The sequence below is a fragment of the Lissotriton helveticus genome, chromosome 3_1, assembly GCF_964261635.1.
Source record: "Lissotriton helveticus chromosome 3_1, aLisHel1.1, whole genome shotgun sequence".
Taxonomy (NCBI): Eukaryota; Metazoa; Chordata; class Amphibia; order Caudata; family Salamandridae; genus Lissotriton; species Lissotriton helveticus.
In genome coordinates, this window is record NC_136061.1 from 1,021,172,227 (window position 1) to 1,021,191,663 (window position 19,437).

The window sequence follows — 19,437 nt, forward strand, 5'->3', positions numbered from 1 at the left end:
CCACCGCAACATCCACAAAATCCACCACCACCACCACATCCACCTGACAAAGGTATTAATTTTGCTATTTTCAAAACCAACACATAAATAAAAAAAAAGTCAAACTTTCCTAATGCGAGACCTATTGCATTTCCAATGCTTGTTTTTATCGCATTTAAATGCTACTTCAGGCTGCGAATAAGATGCTGACCATATAAAAGGCTAACTAACTTCGGCTTGTTAAATAACACGCTGGTCAAATAAGAAGCTAACATTGCAGCCGCTTGCTCTGCTGAAACGTCAAGTTTGTTTTGGCTGAGCTAGAACCGCCCCGTGAGACCTTCCTCATTGGTCGACGCTAGTGCCACTCTAATGATGTGCCTGCGCCTGAACCAGGAGATTGCACAAGCCACTCGTGAGTCGTGACTTACAGCGAGGGAAGGGAGTCACCGGGGCTGGCGGAAGCCTGCTTCTACGCTGCCTGGAAAGAGAGCATGAAGCCTCGGGCACTCGCCGCTCATACTGAAAGGACGTCGCTCCACTTCCCTCGTTAGTGTTAAGGAAAGGACACCCTCACGTGACCCAGGGAGACGAAGAGCCGGTAGGTGTTTCCGGAGCTGCCAGGCCGCTGCAGAGCACGCGTACACACCACAGCTGCGATCAGGGATTCTGTCACGCGCACGACACACAGCAGTGTTTTCAGGCTGCCCGACATTGCATACATCATGCCTACAGATTTCGGCAACATCGACAATAAATATCATTATATGCAACATTTCTGTTTACAGATAGCCGCTTGCTAATGCTATGCAGAGAGCGATAAAGTGTGATTTTTAAAGTGTAATAAAAACATATGGAAGGCAGGTGAGCTAATTAACTTAGTTTGTATAAATCACTTACGTAAGCAAAATACTCCTGATGTATTTGGGAAACCAGGTTGCTAACGGTATTGCCTGCTTTTTTTCATATTAGCAATGAGATTTGGTGCTCAATGTACCTAAAACATGTATGTCGTCATAGCTGCCAGGTTTTTAGTTTGCCTATGTGTGAGACATTTCTAACTTTTCAACATGATTGTGCGACATTTAGATGCTTTTTGCGCGACACTTTGGGTACTAATGGAGCACAAGAAAAGCAAAGCAGCTATGATCATGTTATGACAAATGTCCGCATTTGTAGCCTTTGGTGCAATCCAATATTTAGAAACAACCTTTACACTCTCTGAAGTGTTTGCGCAAGACCACTACCCTACTAACCTGAATTCACAGTGCTCATACATAAAATGCCAGGTCAGGCAAAAGGTGTCCGTTACATAAGACAGGCCCATTTAGAATTTATATGATGGACTTATAAAGTTCCAAGTCTCTCCTTTCACCACTGGCACCTTACACATATGTATTGGTGGAGCTGATCTTTGCATTGGGGTATGCATATTGGTTTAAGGTTTCCCCTCCTCCGAGAGAACAAATTAAAAAATTTCTAAACGACCATAGTCAAAGTCTAAAGTCACCAAACAAATACAGAAGTAGCTCCCAGCGGGGAATGTACTGGGGCATAGCAGGACATGAGGTAGGCACACTGGCACAGCTGAAAGTGTATGTCCGTGATGTTAATTAGTAGGACTATTACTGGCACGATGAAACCTTGACTATGATGGTTATAGTACAGCTGCCTGGAAATATTGTATTGTATTGCAACATTTATAGAAAGCTTACTATCCTTATGTGGGACACTAAACTACTTCCATTCATGGGTAGCACACTACACCGTCTAGGGTGTGTGGTCTTTGTTTTGATTTGGTGTGGGGAGTATTTCCATGTCGTGTGCGATCACCACTGAGGTGCATTTATTGTGTTATGGATTTTATGTGGTGCAGCTCTTTGTAGTGTTATGGATGAAGAAGTGTGAGAGAGGGAGACACTCAGTTTATGGTTTTCAATAAGCTCACAGCTTTGAACAGCTCTGAAGTTCCCCTTATGGTATTTGTTATGATCATAGTCCACTAAGCTGGTTACTTCACTGTATCGTCTATTCTGAGACATTTTGTTGGGGGGACACATGTGGAGGGGGGCGGTGAAATAGTGGAGAGATTTTCACAATTCCCAAGGGAAGTACTCACAAAAATATGTAATTGTATAATAATAACATATTAAGAGATTTTTGCATTAATCGCATGGTGTGCTATCGATATAAATATGAAATATGTAAGTAGACCACATTTAACAAAAAACAAGGTTATGCCTTATTATTGCTAGAGCTCAGAATTAAACAATCATTGGCAGAGCCAATAGGTATCACCTTTGGGTCATTATAAGTGTTTAGCCATACAGTACAGTATACAAGGTAGTACTATTAAAGCTTAATTCCTGAATATATTCACTTTCAAAATCCAAGTCACTTTTGTTTTTTGCTAAGGCGAACACCTAAGGCCACTGGCAACAATCTGATTTGCTTAGTAAAAATGTAACACATGAAACTGCATTTGTTGCACAAATAAAAAAAAAAAAAAAAAAAAAACTCCAATAATAATCGGACTCCTGTGCAGCCCCTCTGTTTTAGATGCACTAGTGGCTGAGGCAGCAGTTCTATAGGATGACCCGCCCCATCATTTATTTAGACACGAATGGGTTAGCTTACACTTGACAGAGCTTATACTTGAAAGCGAAAGCGCGGTCCAGCCTTTTAGAAGAGGCTTGGTATATAAGAAATGATGCAGCGATAAAGTGTGATTTTTAAAGTGTAATAAAAACGTATGGAAGGCAGGTGAGCTAATTTATGTGTAAAAAAACTAGTGGACTGCCTTAAGATTCTCCTCGGGTCTAATCCACTTCTCATACTAGTGCCCACATATTCACACAGACAACATCAATGATGTCCTTAAGGCTACTTAGCACACGTTTTGTTCTATTAGTTTAAGCAGTATACATGTGTTTCCACCATACATCAATCTTTCACTCATAAATACATCAGATCCTTTTAGTCAGGATTGTCGTTGATTTTGTTTGATTTCTGGAGACGTCACAGCCAACACGTGTTTCGTCGTTACGGGAATGTAACCCACGACTTTCTCAAGGCTATTCTCCAATTTGAAGCTCTTTATTTGTTGAGGTGATATTTCCAACCCTCAAAGGGGTTCTGTTAGGGGACTTTATTCTTTGCCTATATCTCCTCTGTGGTAACCAGTGTGTTGGTTTCCTCAGTTGGTCAGCTTTCGCTGTAACAGTCGTGCTTGGATCTCTGTCCCCTCTGCCGTTTGTATGATGCAGTCACAGAGGAGCTATAGGCAAAGAATAAAGTCCGAAACAACGACGAAACACGTGTTGGCTGTGACGTCTCCAGAAATTAAACAACATCAACGACAATCCTGACTAAAAGGATCTGATTTATTTATGAGTGAAAGATTGATGTATGGTGGAAACACATGTATACTGCTTAAACTAATAGGACAAAACGTGTGCTAAGGAGCCTTAAGTACTTTGTGGCCCAGGCCAACCTAGAAGAGGGAGTGTGGTTCTCTTCTCCTTGTAGCGCCGTCCCAAGAAATATCTATCTAGAATCACTTAAGGTGAATATTCCCTTGCGGCGCCATAACCTAGAAAAATACCACTAGCCGAGTTTAAGAAACATCAATGCTGTCCCTGTAATTCCTTATGCCGCAGTTTGTGTAGTTTATTTACTTTTTAGTTTTGCACTCTTCATCCTAGTCCAGCCTTCACCATGAGCTCCCATTCTCCTCCCAAGAACTCCACACACTGCGACCCTTAGACGTATTCACATACAAGTCACACCGTTTTTTTTTCTTGCCATGACGAATAACGGAGGCCACCGTTTACAATCCAATCTGCTAAATAAAATGTTAACAAATCGAACTGCATTTATTGCCCAGACAAATAAATATTATTAAAACAAAGTACAAAAATAAATGGACTCACTTGCAACCCCTCTGTTTTAGAAGTACTGGTGACTGAGGCAGCCCCTTCATTGTATTGGACATGAAGGGGTTAGCCTACACGTAATGTGGCCAATCTTATACTTGAAAAGTGAAAGCACGGTCCAGTCTTTAGAGGAGGCTTGGTGTAACAAGTTGGGCGCTTTGTTGTGGGACAGCCCCAAATTAAGGAAAATATCACAAGATAAGCATGTTCTTGTAATGAGATGAAAACAAGCAATAAAAAGCCAGAAACTAGATTAGCACGGTATTGTCGTGCTACAAAAACAAGAATCTTAAAGCAGCACATCAAGATATGTCCATGGTGCTTGAGGGAGAGCATTGTTTGCGTGGCTCTTTGTGCCGAGGGAAGTGTGATGTTCTCGTGGCTCGCAAACGAGCTGCAAAAAGGTACCAAAAAAGAATGCTCACAAAGTATCCTAAATAACGTGAAGAGTAAGAGGCATATGTAACAGGGACGTCCAGTTTCAAAAGGAAGAACTAGTAAGCGTATTCAACAAACAAAAGCCAGAATTTACGAAGGACGGTAAGAGGAACCAATTAAAAAATAGATGATGCTCCAAGCCCATATTGTAGATACAGCATGTCTTGATGAGACCGCGAGCAACCACTGCTTTGGCGAGAAATAAAAGTTGCTGCCTAAGAAAGCTTGAAACATGGGCTAATTGTTCGACCCTTATTATATTTAATCTAGGAACTATTCAGCCCATCACAGTTTACGCATATGCCTCAGGGTGAGTATTTAAAAAAAATACATATTTATTATAATCATACAGCACAGCGCTAACCAGTTTAAATGTATTCAATTATGTGTAGTCAATTATGTGTATGGGACCTGGCCTATAGTAGCCACCCTTGAAAGAGCAAGCCTCTGTCACAGGCCTATAAGTCCTACAAAGAATGGCAGCTGAAGCAGACAGATATATTGTATGAACTGTTAGGATGCTGTATACAAGAAATCCTTTCTGTGTGATCAGATTACACAATAAACCATACACCCAATTGTTAGCTTAAAGGGCCACTTCTATTAGGACATATCTGTTTAATGAATCAACTGATAATACATAAGTAAACAAGCCTTACTAATTAATACATTAACATGCCTGACATCCCTCCCATTACTCCCCCCAAAAAGTGCAAACATTCTCCAAACAACTCATTTCTGCCTCAACAAGCCTTCCTTCCTCTTCCTCGCAAAGCAGTTCCATAGCTTTATTAATCTCTCATTTATGTACCACTTAACATATCCAAGCCATCACCACTTTCTCCTGATCCAAAGTTGCAAACTTACATCCATTCCCCTCCCCTATGTCCCTGTCCCACTGATCCCAAACTACCCCCAATAGGAAAAACCCTGGAAGCCCTTCACCACCAATATTTAGCTCCGCACCACAACTTGCCATGCTATAATCTTACCAACATCTTCTGCAACTGTATAATACTCTGTTCTAAACCACGAGAAATGCAATTTTTCAAACTGGTATGAGCTCGCCCCTTCTTCCTTAATGTTCCTATCTGATAAAAGGTCTATACCTACAGTATTGCAAAGGACTCTTGTTGTCCTGTTTAGCTTCCCTTTTGCTGTGTCCACAGCTACACGTTTGTGCACCCCTCCCCAAGTTCTTCTAGGAACAACCTCAGTCCATAATAAACATGCCCATTTTCTCTTCAGTATCTGCAGATTCTCCTTCATCTGCTTCAGCAATGTCATTCCGTACAACTCTACTAAGTCGTTCTCTCCTAAATGAAGAGCTTCCATATCAGGGCACCCTCTTCTTACAAAAAGATCAGCTAAAAATGTTAGTAATCTCCCTCATCTCATTGTGCTTTTTCCCCACCACACTTCGCCGTGTCTACTACTAGGCATTATAAAAGCGGGCTTCAGCATATTTTGCTGCCCATGCACCAATACTTGTCCAGCAATCTATGATCATTTTATTCATCAACGGGCCCCTAACTAATCCTGCATTAAAACAACAATCATAACATATTACCCTACAAACAACTTAATGGCTTAACATACTTGTTACAACAATGCCGCTCCCATCTTCCAATTCTTTTGCTGTTCTCTGTATGAAAACCAAGTCTTATTTCTTCTGTAGCTTCCCCAGCCATGAACAGATTGGTACCATCATTTTCAGCTTTCAAGTTCAAGAAGCCTGATGTCTTCCTCAAAACTGGTAATAAGTTGGAGGCCGGCATCATTGATCCCTCCAAGTGTAAACAAACTTTGCCAAATTTTGTTCCTGGCCAGACCAGAAATTCTTGCCAGGTCCTAGCTGGTCAAACATCATGCCTCTCCCTCTGTTCAACCACACCCAGCTTCCTGTACATGCTTGGTCGTCTTAGATCGTCTCATCCAAATCTGCAGTTTTCCATTGCTACCCTTCCTGTCTTTTTAACCTAGTAATTCTGACAACAAGAAAGGGACCTCCTGAACCCTCAAGACCCACGATACATGCCTCTTCACCACCACGAGGCCCAGTGAACAGAACTGTAGTTACTTACAAGGCATGTCTAAATTCCACTGGCACTCCCAAAATCGCGAATTTGAGGTTTAGCAGAATCTCCTCTTCTAGTATGTCTCCCACCTTGTGCAGTATAGTGGGCCCGTATATCTGTTTCTCCGAACATATTTCCACCACACTCTTAAAATTCTACCCATGCCCGCCTATACACTCTTCTAGTGGATGCCGTGATGGACTCCTCAATTATTTTCACTTCCCCACTGCCCAACTATCCTGTAGCAACTCCATAGTGAGACCCTCATTGGTAGGGAGTCCGGGGATTGTGTCAGTGCTTGGCTGAGAGAAGTTGTGCCCTCTCCTGATTGTGAAAGTTTGAGTCACAATTGTATTTTGTCCATAATTGTCAGGTTGGCAGTACTTGACAAGCTTATTTGTGCTGCACACTGTGGTTTAAACCGTTACCTTCCTGCTCTATGTTTGATAGTTGATGGGAATGTTGGAATAAGTGGGTAAGCTAACTATTTGAGTTTAAGCATTCTTTCTTAAATAAATGAATAAATGGTAGCAGTAATAATACAGAGATTCAAATGAGAACTACAGAAATAGTATAATATATTTACAGATAACATATAACAATCTTAAGTAGCAAATTCCATTATTACAGTGAATACATTGTCTATAGTTACATGCTTTGTGGAATAGACTGCTAACGGATCAGCATTTTATCATTTTTTACCAAGGAAGAAAAAAAATGAAAAAGAAAGATGGAAATTAAGAATTTATAAAAGCACAGTAGAAGCCTTATAGATTGTTTTTGCATGAGAAAAAGCATAACATTTGGAATAATATTACTTAGTATCCAGAATCTTAGTAAAAAAAGTATACATACTAAAAGACACATAATGTTTTCATTGACGTTTTAAAACTTCAACTGTAACATAATTGGTAGCAATTGTAGATAAGAAGGAAGTCAAAGGCAGCCACAATGTACTCGTCCTACTAGCCAATTTGAAAAAAGGATAAACGGGCTTTGTCCAGTCTAAGATTGCGGCAAACGTTATTCTCACTTTTTTTTATTTATTTTTTTTACTTTTTGTTGAATGCAGTAGTTTCACGGTACAACATATCAAGCCATCTTATAGGTAAAGAGTAAATTTCCAATATACAATCATACATTTTTGTTTCAGGTAGTTCAATAGTATGCATCACGCCCCGTCTGCTGTTAGAGATTCTCATATTATTTACACCTCCCTCATCATTGTTCTCCTTCCAAACCCTCATGTTCCCGATCTCGTGGCGGCTCGCATATGTCTCCCCTAAATTTGTTACGAGCCCCCCAGATTTTACTCCACTTCCGGGTACACCCCCGATTGATGAATACCGTTCTCTCGGGTACCATGGCAGCGTCCATGTCTCTGCACCATGATGCGAGTGTCGGTAACTCCGCCGATCCCCATTTTTGTGCAATGTTGCGCTTTGCGACCATGATCCCTAGCGTGGCCCAGTCCTGTGCTTGGTGAGTCAAGTCATTTGGCTCCCATACATTCAACAGACATTTTCTGGGCTCCGGTAATAGTGATATGTCCTCCGCTTGTGATATCGTCCTCATTACCTTTGCCCAGTATTCCATAATTTTGGGACATTGCCAGATGGTGTGGAAAAAGGTACCTCTTATTCTCACATTTGACGAAAGCAATGTAGCTGGTATTCTTCTAGTTGCACGTAATCATCTGTAGAGTAATAGCAGTAAGAAGGTCGACAAAGTTTGCTGTTAACAAATTTGTAGACCAACAATTGAAAGGACCCCCAAGGAATATGTACATTTTATCAAATGGTAGTCTACCTGAACAAATATCTGTACTTTTATCCCAAACTTGTTTCCAAACCAAATAACTTTAAAACATTCAAAACCCATTTCTACATCACTATCATCATCAATATTATCATCAGTACAAGCCTCTGTCACAGGCCTATACGTACTACAAAGAACGGCAACGGAGGCCAACAGTCATATTGTATGAACTGTTTGGATGTGGTATACAAGAAATGCATTCTGTGTGATCAGATTACACAATAAACCACACACCCAATTGTTAGCTGAAAAGGCCACTTTTATTAGGACAGGTCTGTTGTTTATTTCATCAACCTGCAATACATAAGTAAATTAGCCTCACTAATTAATACATTAACATGCCTGACTTTCCCAACATTACTCCTCCACAAAGTGCAAACACTCTGCAAACAAATAATTTCAGTCTCAACACATCCTTCCTTTCTCTTCCATTCCCAGTCCTTCCTTAGGTTCATTAATCTCTCATTTATACACAACAAAACACGTCCAAACTATCTCCACTTTCGCCTGCTCCAAAGTTGAAAACGTCCATCCATTCCCCTCCCCTCGGCCCATGTCCCACTGGCCTGAAGGGGTAGATACGCCTGCAGCTGACTCACCAGCCCCCAAACTACCCTCTATAGGGAAAAACCCTGGACGGTCTTCAACACCATTATTCAGCTCGCCACCACAATTTGTCATGCCATAATCTTACCAACCTCTCCTGCAACTGTATAGTTTTCTGTTCTGAACAGCAACAAATGCCCTCCTTCGAACTGGTACCAGCATGCCTCTTCTTCTTTAATGTTCCTACCTGATAAAAGGTATTTGCCTACAGTTTTGCAAAGTACTCTGGTTGTCCTGTTTTAGCTTCCCTCTTGCTTTGTCCACACATGCATGTTTGTGCGCCCCTCTCCATGTTCTTCTAGGAACAACCTCAGTCCATAATAAACATGCCCAGTTTCTCTTCAGCGGCAGCAGATTCTCCTTCATCTGCTTCAGCAATGTCAGCCCTGACAACTATACTAAGGCATTCTCTCCTAAATGAAGAGCTTCCATATCAGGGCACCCTCTTCTTACAAAAAGATCAGCCAACAATGTTAGTAATCTCCCCTATCTCATTGCGCTTTTTTCCCACCACATTACGCTGTGTCTACTACTAGGCATTATGAAAGCGAGCTCCAGCATATTTTGCTGCTCATCGCACCAATGCGTCTCCAGCAATCTGTGATCATTTTGTTCATCAACGGGCCCCTAACGTATCCTGCAGAAAAATAACAGCGTATCAATAATCATAACATATTACCTATCAAAAAACTGAATGGCTTAACCTACTTGTTGCAACAATGCAACTCCAATCTTCCAATTCTTTTGCTGTTTTCTGTATGAAAACCCAGTCTTGTTTCTTCTGTAGCCACCCCAACCATGAACAGATTTGTATCATCATTTTCAGCTTACAAGTACAAGAAACCTGATGTCGTCCTCAAAACGTGTAATAAGTTGGAGGCTGGCATCCATGATCCCTCCAGTCAAAAATGTAGCCAAATGTTGTCCCTGGCCGTACCGGGAATTCTTGCCAGGTCCTAGCTGGTCAAACATCATGCCTCGTCCTCTGTTCAACCACACCCAGCTTCCTGTACATGCTTGGCCATCTTAGATCTCCTCATCCAAATCTGCATTTTGCCATTGCTACCCTTCCTGTTTTTTTTAACCTAATAATTCTGACAACCAGAAAGACCCATAAAACATTTATAACATACACAACTTAAGAATACACTTTTTAAACCTGTCAATGCAATAGAGAACCTCTATCAACGTTTACAATAACTCAAAACTAATAGGAACTTCCTTTTAAAACCCTTTCCTTCACCATAACCTGCTAAAACATGCCCTAATAACTCCTCTTCTGCCGGGTCATAACTTAACCATAATTTTCTATAAAAGGAAAACTCCTGCCAGCTTGCATCTATATTCATTTTAGAAAGGATTTGTCTATCAACATTTAAACTAAACACAACAAATCTTCCCTCTTAGACAGCCCACCCTTATTAGCATCAGCTGTCCTCTTCCCACCACACTTTTTTATTGTAAGCTATTATTATTAGCATTTTATGCATGAACAAACATTGTGAGCATGCACACATTATGCTAATATAAGTTCAAGGATATCCTTTGTCATGTCCGGATACACTGGCGAGAGAGAGAGTCGCACATTACTATCACCAGGTTTCCAGAAGGTGATTGCGAGTGGGGGGTGCAGTGGGGAAGGGAGAGCGGAGAGGAAGTGCCTTCAGAAAACTAAAGTTTCTCATCACAACATTTAAGTAGACAGTGCTCTCTGCTCATTCTTATGACTGCTGGGAACCCTTTACTTATAGACCATAGTCCTCCTTCCTCCATGGCCCCATATTTTCTCAAATGTCCTTAGGCGGCATATACCACACTTTCAGCCCCCATGCAAGTGTCCTCCTGAACCCTCAGGACCCGTGCTCCGTCCCTCTTCACCACTATGAGGCCCAGTGAACAGAACAATAGTTTCTTTCAAGGTGTAAATCCCCTGGCACTCCCAAAATAACGAATTGGGGTTAAGCGGAATCTCCTCTTCCAGTACGTCTCCCAAATTGTGCAATATAGTCGACCAGTATTTCTGTATCTCTGAACATATTGCCACCACACTCTTGAAACTCTTCCCATGCCTGCCTATACTCTCTTCTAGTGGATGCCGTGATGGACTACTCAACTAGCTGTATTATTCTCACTATCCCATTGCCCAAATATCCTATGGCAACTCCATCTTCCTGTTTTCTACTCCCTGGGTTATCATCTGAAACCTTTTCTCCTGCAAATGATCTAAAGCATAAGCAATACTATTGTTCGTTCTTTGCTGGGGCACATTTTTAAAACAATGTTGGAATGCAGACACTTTAATATAAACCTCCTCAGCTAAAGCAGCACCCTCAGATCTCTTGGCTTTTGCTTGTTCACTAACTCGATCACTGTTATACTGTAAAGACTGAACAACACTTGCCTGTTATCCAACTTTCAGCACCTTATCAGTAACATCCGCATCAATGCAAGCAATTCCAGGAACGCTGTGATTCTCTCTTGATGCACAGGCCACTTCTCTGCACACCATCCCAAAAAAGACCAAAACCCTTTGCCGCTGAGGCTCTGAGAAAATTTGCACCTGCCATACGGCCTCATCTTCCAAGAGATGCATTGAAACACTGTTAAAATCCCAAAACAATTGGCCCCAAATGTCCATTTCTGCTGTCACTGCCAAAGTAATGGCAAACTTCTACAAAAAGACCTTCCACTCTCAGCTCCCTTCTCACACATCCTCACTATTCTGATGGCATCATCAACACTAGCATAATGCACAGTACATTCTTCATATGAAATGAAGTTCATAATCAACACCACTATATGGCTAGGACATGTGATGAATCAAATGATATCCCTTTCTGTTTTCTTAACACCTGTAACGCACCAATGACACCCTGTGCCTATCAGTCCATCTTTCACTCTGAACCCCCATGGTTACCTCATTACTTTTATGCACCTCCCCTTCCTACATATCATCACTATCTTTGTTGTAATCCAGAACCAAGTCCTCCTTCAAATTCAAACCACTCCAGATACCCGTTCCCAGCTATTCATCATCTCCCATACCATCATCATATAACGCCACCCTTCATTAGATGATAGTAACTCCATCCCTTGATGTTAGAGAGGCCACCATTAACCTTTTCTTCCCTTCAGACGGATGTTCATGAGCCATTAAAAGTTCATCTAGCAGCTCCTTGCCCTTCCTGTCTGCATTTAACAGGATTGTCTATTGTCCAGCCTCCAGGCTGTTCCTGACAGAAAATACTTGGCACCCATAAGTTGTTCCAACTTTTCTACCCTCATGCTCTCCCACCTCTGTACTCAGTGCCCATACTCAGCTACCCTTCCCTCCTCTGAGATTTATAGCTACTTCATTCCCACTAAACCTTATTGTAGTCTTCATACTTTCAACTTCATCATAATCTCTGTTAGTATTACGCCCTTTACCATCATTGCCTTCTCTTGCTAGTAATTGCTCTCCTTTTTTGCTGCTAATCTGTCTCCACTTCTTGTGGCCACCTAATATTTCTCTTTCTTCCTTCCCATTCTGTGACTTAATTTCACATGCCCTTGTACCCTCTTGCACTGACACTATACCTGTTGGGTGCCCATGGGACTTTGGTTCCTGTCATGACCCTGAGGCACCCTTCTCATCTGGGCAGGCTGCTCAGTGCTTCCTTCATGAGCCCTCTGGCGGCCCACTAGAGGTCCAGCACCCTAGGCTGCTAAACGGCGCTGCAGTGCTAGACTTTGCATTGTTACCTTCCTGTTTGCTACTCCCGCCTGCCATTTCTTGTCGTTAGGTGATCCAACAGCTCTAAGATCAGAAATAAACAATAAACAAGAAGACATATGAGCTCAGGAAAACATTTTAAGCAAATCAAACAAGGCATAATATTGTAGTCCAATATTGCCAGCGTCCATTGCCTGTCGTTTATGGAGATGAATACATTTTGGCAGTTGACCTGTAGATTCAACTGTAGAAGAATTATCTTTATAAGCAACATTGAACAAACATGTGTTGATCAAACCAAACCTCTCCTTCATAGATCTTAAAGTTGGATGCTAATCCAAAAAATATTCTCTTCTTTTTGTTGCGATGCTTAATACGTCAAGAGAGAAAAATACTTTTTGTGTGAGCCATAACATCTGCTTCCATTATTTTGAAGCTGAAAGCACTTTTATAAGATCAGAGAATTACAAGAAGAGTAAAGTAATGTCTCTGTGTTTGGAAGAACCACTTGAAGAGAGTTTAAGCCCAGTATGATGAGCTCTCTGGATATTAAGCGTAGCATCTTCTTACAAGCCGACTATCTTAGAAATAGTGGTGTACAAAAATGAAATCCTATCCTTCAAATCCTACAGCAAAACCATAAATTTATAAGTTGTTACGTCCATTGTGATTTTCTAAATCTTTTGTTTGTTACTTGAGCAATGCAACTTCTTTGGCCATCACATCAACTTATGTAGTAACCTCTTGTGTCTCACTAATACTTTGCTCAGCCCCTATTACTCTGGACTCAAGTTGTGACAATGTCTACTTTAATCTCTGGAGAGTATTTTTAGCCTGTATAACAAATGGATTAGAATTCCCAATCTCCACCATCAAGTTCTGCAGGGTGAGCAAAGATGAACATTTAGTTTGAGATGATGAATCTTTCTTTGGTTTTTCATTACCTCTTACCCAGCTTTATGAGAATTAGACATTGCCTAATGAGTTTAGGAATGGAGTGGAGAAGTGTGGCTCACCGGTTAGAAGCGGCAGACCCTGAAGCAGAGGTCAGCCCGGGACCAGGGTTCAATTCCCGACGCGGCAGGGTCTTGGGTCAATGTCTGCGGACTCGATAATTCTCGCTTAGGTGCCTACGCTAACCATGGATCCCACTCTGCAACTCTGGGCAATAGCTTGCTTAATCTCCACAACGGCCCCAGCAACGCCGGGGATGCCTGGCTTCACATTGGGGTGCCTCTCACAGGGAAAGCCAGGACGGGTTCCCCAGCGGTATACAGCGCCAGGACACCACGTAACGAGGTAACAGTGCGCTTTACAAGTATACATACATTACATTACATTACAATGGTCGACATCTGGCTGTCTAGCTTTGGAGGTATACAGTCCACCATGATACCTATATTAAAATTCCTTCATCTGGGTTTAGTGAATTTATGTGCTGTCCTGGTGTATTTGATTAAAGAAATATGGATTGCTGGGTATATCTTCATGTGAAAAGGAACAGTTAATCTTATTTATACTCTTATTAAGAGAGGTTCTGTGAAAAATATACATAAAAAATAGGGTTTTGTTTTCGTTTTGGATGAGAACCGGGAATCCTAATGTGTTTTAATAGATAGCTATGCTGCTGTCAGGAATCCACATCCTACTGAACCCTGTTCCAGCAGGACAGAAGATCACTATCGAAACAGGGTTGTGGAATTGTATAATATATCTACTTGGCCAAAGGTTGGGATTTTTCTGAAATCTACTAGTTCTGTATAAATATCTACTCTGAAGTCCCATTTGGTGCCATGGAGTGAGTTGAGAAATTATGATAATTCTAAATACATAATATAACAAATGGAGGAGTGCCCCCTAGAGGTTAAATGTAACCTTCTGGTTTACAAGGTGCTCAAATTGTACCCCAACTCGGGACAACCTTTGTCCTTAGAAGACCCCTCACTCACCAACCTAGTTGGTGACATGCTTCATCATCTGGGTCCCACCCAGACAGCCGAATGCCATCTGGGTGTGCTGCGACACCTGACTACAGTGGAGCTGGTTTAGATTTCATATATGTGCAATTAAAATTAAGTGAGTGTGATATATTAAAAGTTGTCGAACGACTACTCACTCATAGACTTTATTCTGGAGTGATTGGGCAACATTAAAAGCAAGTGGGACACCTTTGCCTAATTAGCTGGACTTTGGTGTCAAAAGGAGTCGTGTATTATAATGAAAAAAAGATTTTAAAATGGTCTACATGTTTCAACCTATGTGTGATTCTAAGGTTTTTGTCAGGACCAGGGTGTAGAGGTCTGGGTGGGGTACACACCTTAAGGTGTACCCTGCCCTCGGCCTCGTGTGTATCAAATCACAAACTTGTGATTTGTTTAAACACGGTGTTCTTCTCCTTGATAGTTGGAAAAAAAACTTAGAAGCGCTCGAACTCCGGGCTTCCTGGGGATTACTCGGGACCTGAAAGCGGTGTCCACGATTTGTGGGTTTCTGCACACGATCGGGTAACCTACTTGGTCTCACCGGAGCAGTCCCCGGTGAGACCAAGTAGGTTAACCGTGCCCAGGTGAAACTGCTCCTGTTGCACCATTAAGAGAGACACTCATTCCAACTTCTAACTCACATAACTTTACTCACTTGATCGCTTTCCCTTATTCATACCCTCCAACTCGCTCATTCATTCTCACTTTCATTTTCATTGACACTCTCAACATGTTAATAAGACAACACTCTGTTGTATGACGGAACAACACAGGGAAATACTCTGCAAGCCTTTACCACACACTCATATGCTTTTACAACACATTGTTTATATACAGATTAAAATAAATGAAGCAGAGACACACAAGCATCTAATCAAATAACGTATTTGTAAACTATGCAGTTACATATATACATGTTAAGCATAAATAATATGTATACTCTATAAGTAATATAAACATTGGTTGAACATACATATCTATATATTTTTAAACTATAAATAGTATATATAGTTGTACAAAGAAATTAACATATGCAAATCAAATTATGCTTGTTTAACCCACAGGCATACGCTGTACATTTGGGTTTTGAGTATGGTGGTAATGTAGGAAAACTCGTGGAAAGTCTTTTAAAGATAAGATAATTATCTCTGGATCTTCTGTTTGGGAGTTATGAATTCCATAGTTTTGCTGCTTGAACAGAGAAAGATGTACCGCCAATGTTTATTTTCTTGTATGCTGGGGTTTTGAGACGAGATGCCAATCTGGAGCAGTTGTTCCTTTGTTGTATGTCTTTGGTGATTTTTATTCCTTATTAACCGTGGTCCTGTTTTCAATGTATTGCTTTGTGGGTGATACAAAGCACCTTGGAGGTGGATCTTCTGGCAATCGGAAGACAATGTAGGGCCCTGTAGGCTGGGAGATGTGGGCTTGTGGCTCTACATTTAGGAGTAGTCTGGCAGCAGAGTTCTGGAATAGATGTAGTCTTTTTATAGTTGGTAAAGATCATCCGTGGTAGAGGCCATTGGCATAATAGAATTTAGACAGGACAAGGACATAGTGGCTTGGACCTTGTGTGGAAATCCTCAGTGGGGAAAGATGCGTTGTAGAGTTTTCATGGTAATGATGTTTGATCTTGCTAACTTATCCACCCACACATTCATTGAGAGCTTGGAGTCCATAGTAATTCCTAGGTATCTTACTTCCTTGGATACTTTAGAAGGTGGTCCAAGATCATCCGGCCAGGCACAGAGTTGGCCATAGTTTTTCCAATTGCCACATGTTAGTATTTCAGTTTTGGACACATTCAGTTAGGGAGAGCTCTGTCATCCAGTGATCAACGGCTCTAAGACAACTCATGACTTTTGACTTTTGTATGTCTTTGGTGCTTTTCAGTTTAACAAGTGTCATATGTGTAGTTATAACATGTGAGCTGAAATTCATTGATCATTGCCTGTAATGACTTCATAGATGTTGAAAAGCAGTTGGTTGAGATGACAGAGCCTTGATGGACCCCTGCTTTTGTGAAGTATGGTTTGCATGAGAAAGGGAGCGCATGTATGTCATTTATTCTGTTTTGAAAGTAGGATGTGATCCTGTCGAGAGCAGCTCCCATTATTCCGGCTTCGTAGAGTCTTTGGATTAGTGTTACAATCAAATGTGTCCAAGGCAGTTCAAAGGTCCAAGAGAAATAGTGCAGCGCCCCCGTTCTGATCTACTGTGTTTTTACGGTCATCCCAGCTAGAGAGGAGGGCAGATTGTGTACCTCCACTTGGATGGAATCTTTTTCAGAAGTCTGAAACTATGAAGTTATCTTAAATTAATTCTGACATCTGGGTAAATGCTGCTCTTTCTGACATCTGGGTAAATGCTGCTCTTTCTATCAGTGTGCCCAGGAAAGGTCCATTTGTATTTGGTCTGTAGTTGTTTGTGTCATGTGGGTCGAGGTTTGTTTTCTTTAATAATGGGCATATGTATGCCTTTTTTAAGTCTCCTGGAAATACTCCTGTAGTTAAAGAATTTATTTGATGATGATTATTCTGACTGGTGTGGTGGCAGAGGTAGTAAACATAATGTTCTTGAAGATTTGTGGTGGACAAGGGTCAGATGGGCAGCCAGCTGGTCTGCTTTCTTTGACGAGATCCATAAATTCAGTTTTCTTTTTTTCCACAACAATTTTTTTTTTATTTATCAGGTAAGGCATAAATGCAGTCCTCCACAGTCAGGAGAGCCCTGCCAAACATCAAAGCATGTATGAGCATGTCACAGACCCAATCAAAAACAACCCCACCTGTCCCCCCCCCCACCACCCACGGCCACCCAGCGACCCATCTACCCACCCCTTATCCCTCCCTTACCCAGCGCACGTAATCACAGTAAGCCTCTAGTAACTGTTTGTATCGAGCCAGTAAACAAGCGTCTCCTCAGGCCTGGAGCCCATCTACCAAATCCACACCATCGTCCGGTTCCACTGGAGGGACCAGAGTTAAACCCCTATATTCCGCCCACCTCTTCCATATCTTGTAATGTTTTCGGGGCCATCCTCTAGCCTCAAACACTGGGCGCTCCAGCCCCATACAATAATCCATCCCTGCCTTCCATACGCTCAGCGGGGGGCTCGATCGCTCTTCCATGCTTGCGCCAAGTCCCGTTTGGCCACGACAAGACCCAGCAGTAACAGGTGACGCTTGTAGGTATTTCCCCCAACGCCCTCTAGCACATGGAGAAGGGCCAGACGATGAGTACGGGGAAGATCCCATCCCAGCACCTCCGACAGACAGCTCCATAACACCCCGCCAGAACCGGGTCAGGCCAGCACAAGACCACACAGTATGCAGCAGAGTACCCATCTCAGCTCCACATCGCAAACACTCTAGGGACCCAATCAAACCCGCTTTCCACAGTCGCTCTCGCGTATAGTAGGCCCTATGCAAATATTTAAATTGGACTAGTCTTAGGCGCACCGCAATTGCAGTCCCTCGCGGGGACTCCAAAGCCTCTCTCCAATCGTCTTCATCCAAGGGTCCAACGTCCCTTTCCCAGGCTTCCTTCAACGCAAGTAGCGAGGAGGAACAATGAATGACTAGGGTTTGATAAATACGTGACACCTTCTTGTCTCCAAGGTCTCCCATGAAAACCTTCGCTTCCAGGGGGCTAAACTCCGGTAGCGACTCCAGACCCACCAAACTGGGCCCAAGCGCGTGGCGGAACTGTAGGTATTTGAAAAATTGAGTGTTGGGCATATGGAACTCGTCTCTAAGCTCCTGGAAAGATTTGAGGGCAACTCCGGATACAACATCTCCCAGCGAAGAGATCCCTATAGAATCCCATCCGCCAAACCCTGGCAGCGAGGCCAATGCGGGGAGTCGCCCGTTATTCCACAAAGGAGTATAAATTCAGTTTTCTGATAGTTGTTTGAAGGAATGTAGAGAATTGGTTAGTCTACCCTTGGAGGGGTTTGTTGGAAATGGGTTAATGTCTGTGGTTTTCCTTTGTTTTAAATAGAAACCCAACATGTCTGCTTTAGTTGTGTAATGAATTTCCAGGGAAATGTCCTTAAAAATTGCACAATAGTTTAGCAAAACTGCCTATAACCTTTGTCATTTTTTTCTAATTTGCAAATGTGGCTATCTTTTATTTTGAAAACAATCACTGATTTTGCCCCTAATTATTCTGTGTGTATTTGTATTTAATCATTGAGCATTCTAGCGTTATTAATAGTGACACATTTTTACATTTGCAAACTTACATGTTTTACTTTGGAACTACTGTTAGCATTTTAAGCTGAGCTTGCAGCTAACTACTTCCTTAAAGCTCGCCTTAATAGGAAAGGCTTTGAGTTAATGAACCACATATACAGGTTTGAACATCTTATACATACATATCTTGATTTGGTAGCAGACAAATCTCTGCCCCAATCATGCCGTGTTACTGTAACCTGGGCCAGGTAGATTATTTATCATAACACAGTCTAGTACCACTGACCCAATTAATCTAAGTGGACACATTTGTTATTTAGTATTTTTTACTCATTTTTTCATTTTTCAAAAACAATTCATTCATATATGGCCAGAGGATGATACCATTTCAATATGAAAAATTCACATAACAAATTACACTTTTCAAAACATAAATTATACAATCACTGTGAATTAGACATATTTACATTTATACAATAAATACAAAGACACAGACGAAGAATGCCTATTTTCATTAGATGTTTAAGGCACCAGTCCTGATATACAACCTACAAACAAGCTAGGGACCTTTTGATATTTTTGTTAGCCCGCTCGCTTGACTATACTGGAACTTGGCAACTGCTGGGGTCAAAGATCAGGTAGAATTTATCTACAATTAAAGTCCTGACGTGCCCTTCCTGAATCTTGTTC

The 19,437-nt window shown here is 41.7% G+C and overlaps 1 protein-coding gene across 3 annotated transcripts in view; it reads left to right on the forward strand.

The window, feature by feature from the left end:
* Window positions 1-374: 374 nt before the first annotated feature.
* The window catches only part of GPR155 (G protein-coupled receptor 155), a 361,714-nt gene continuing 342,651 nt past the window's right edge, over window positions 375-19,437 (forward strand). For 2 of the 3 annotated variants that reach the window (XM_078681541.1, XM_078681540.1), the window contains exon 1: window positions 375-580. The gene's annotated coding sequence lies outside the window, so the exon portion shown is untranslated. The remainder of the gene's footprint in view (window positions 581-19,437) is intronic. The other variant, XM_078681542.1, reaches the window with a different exon arrangement.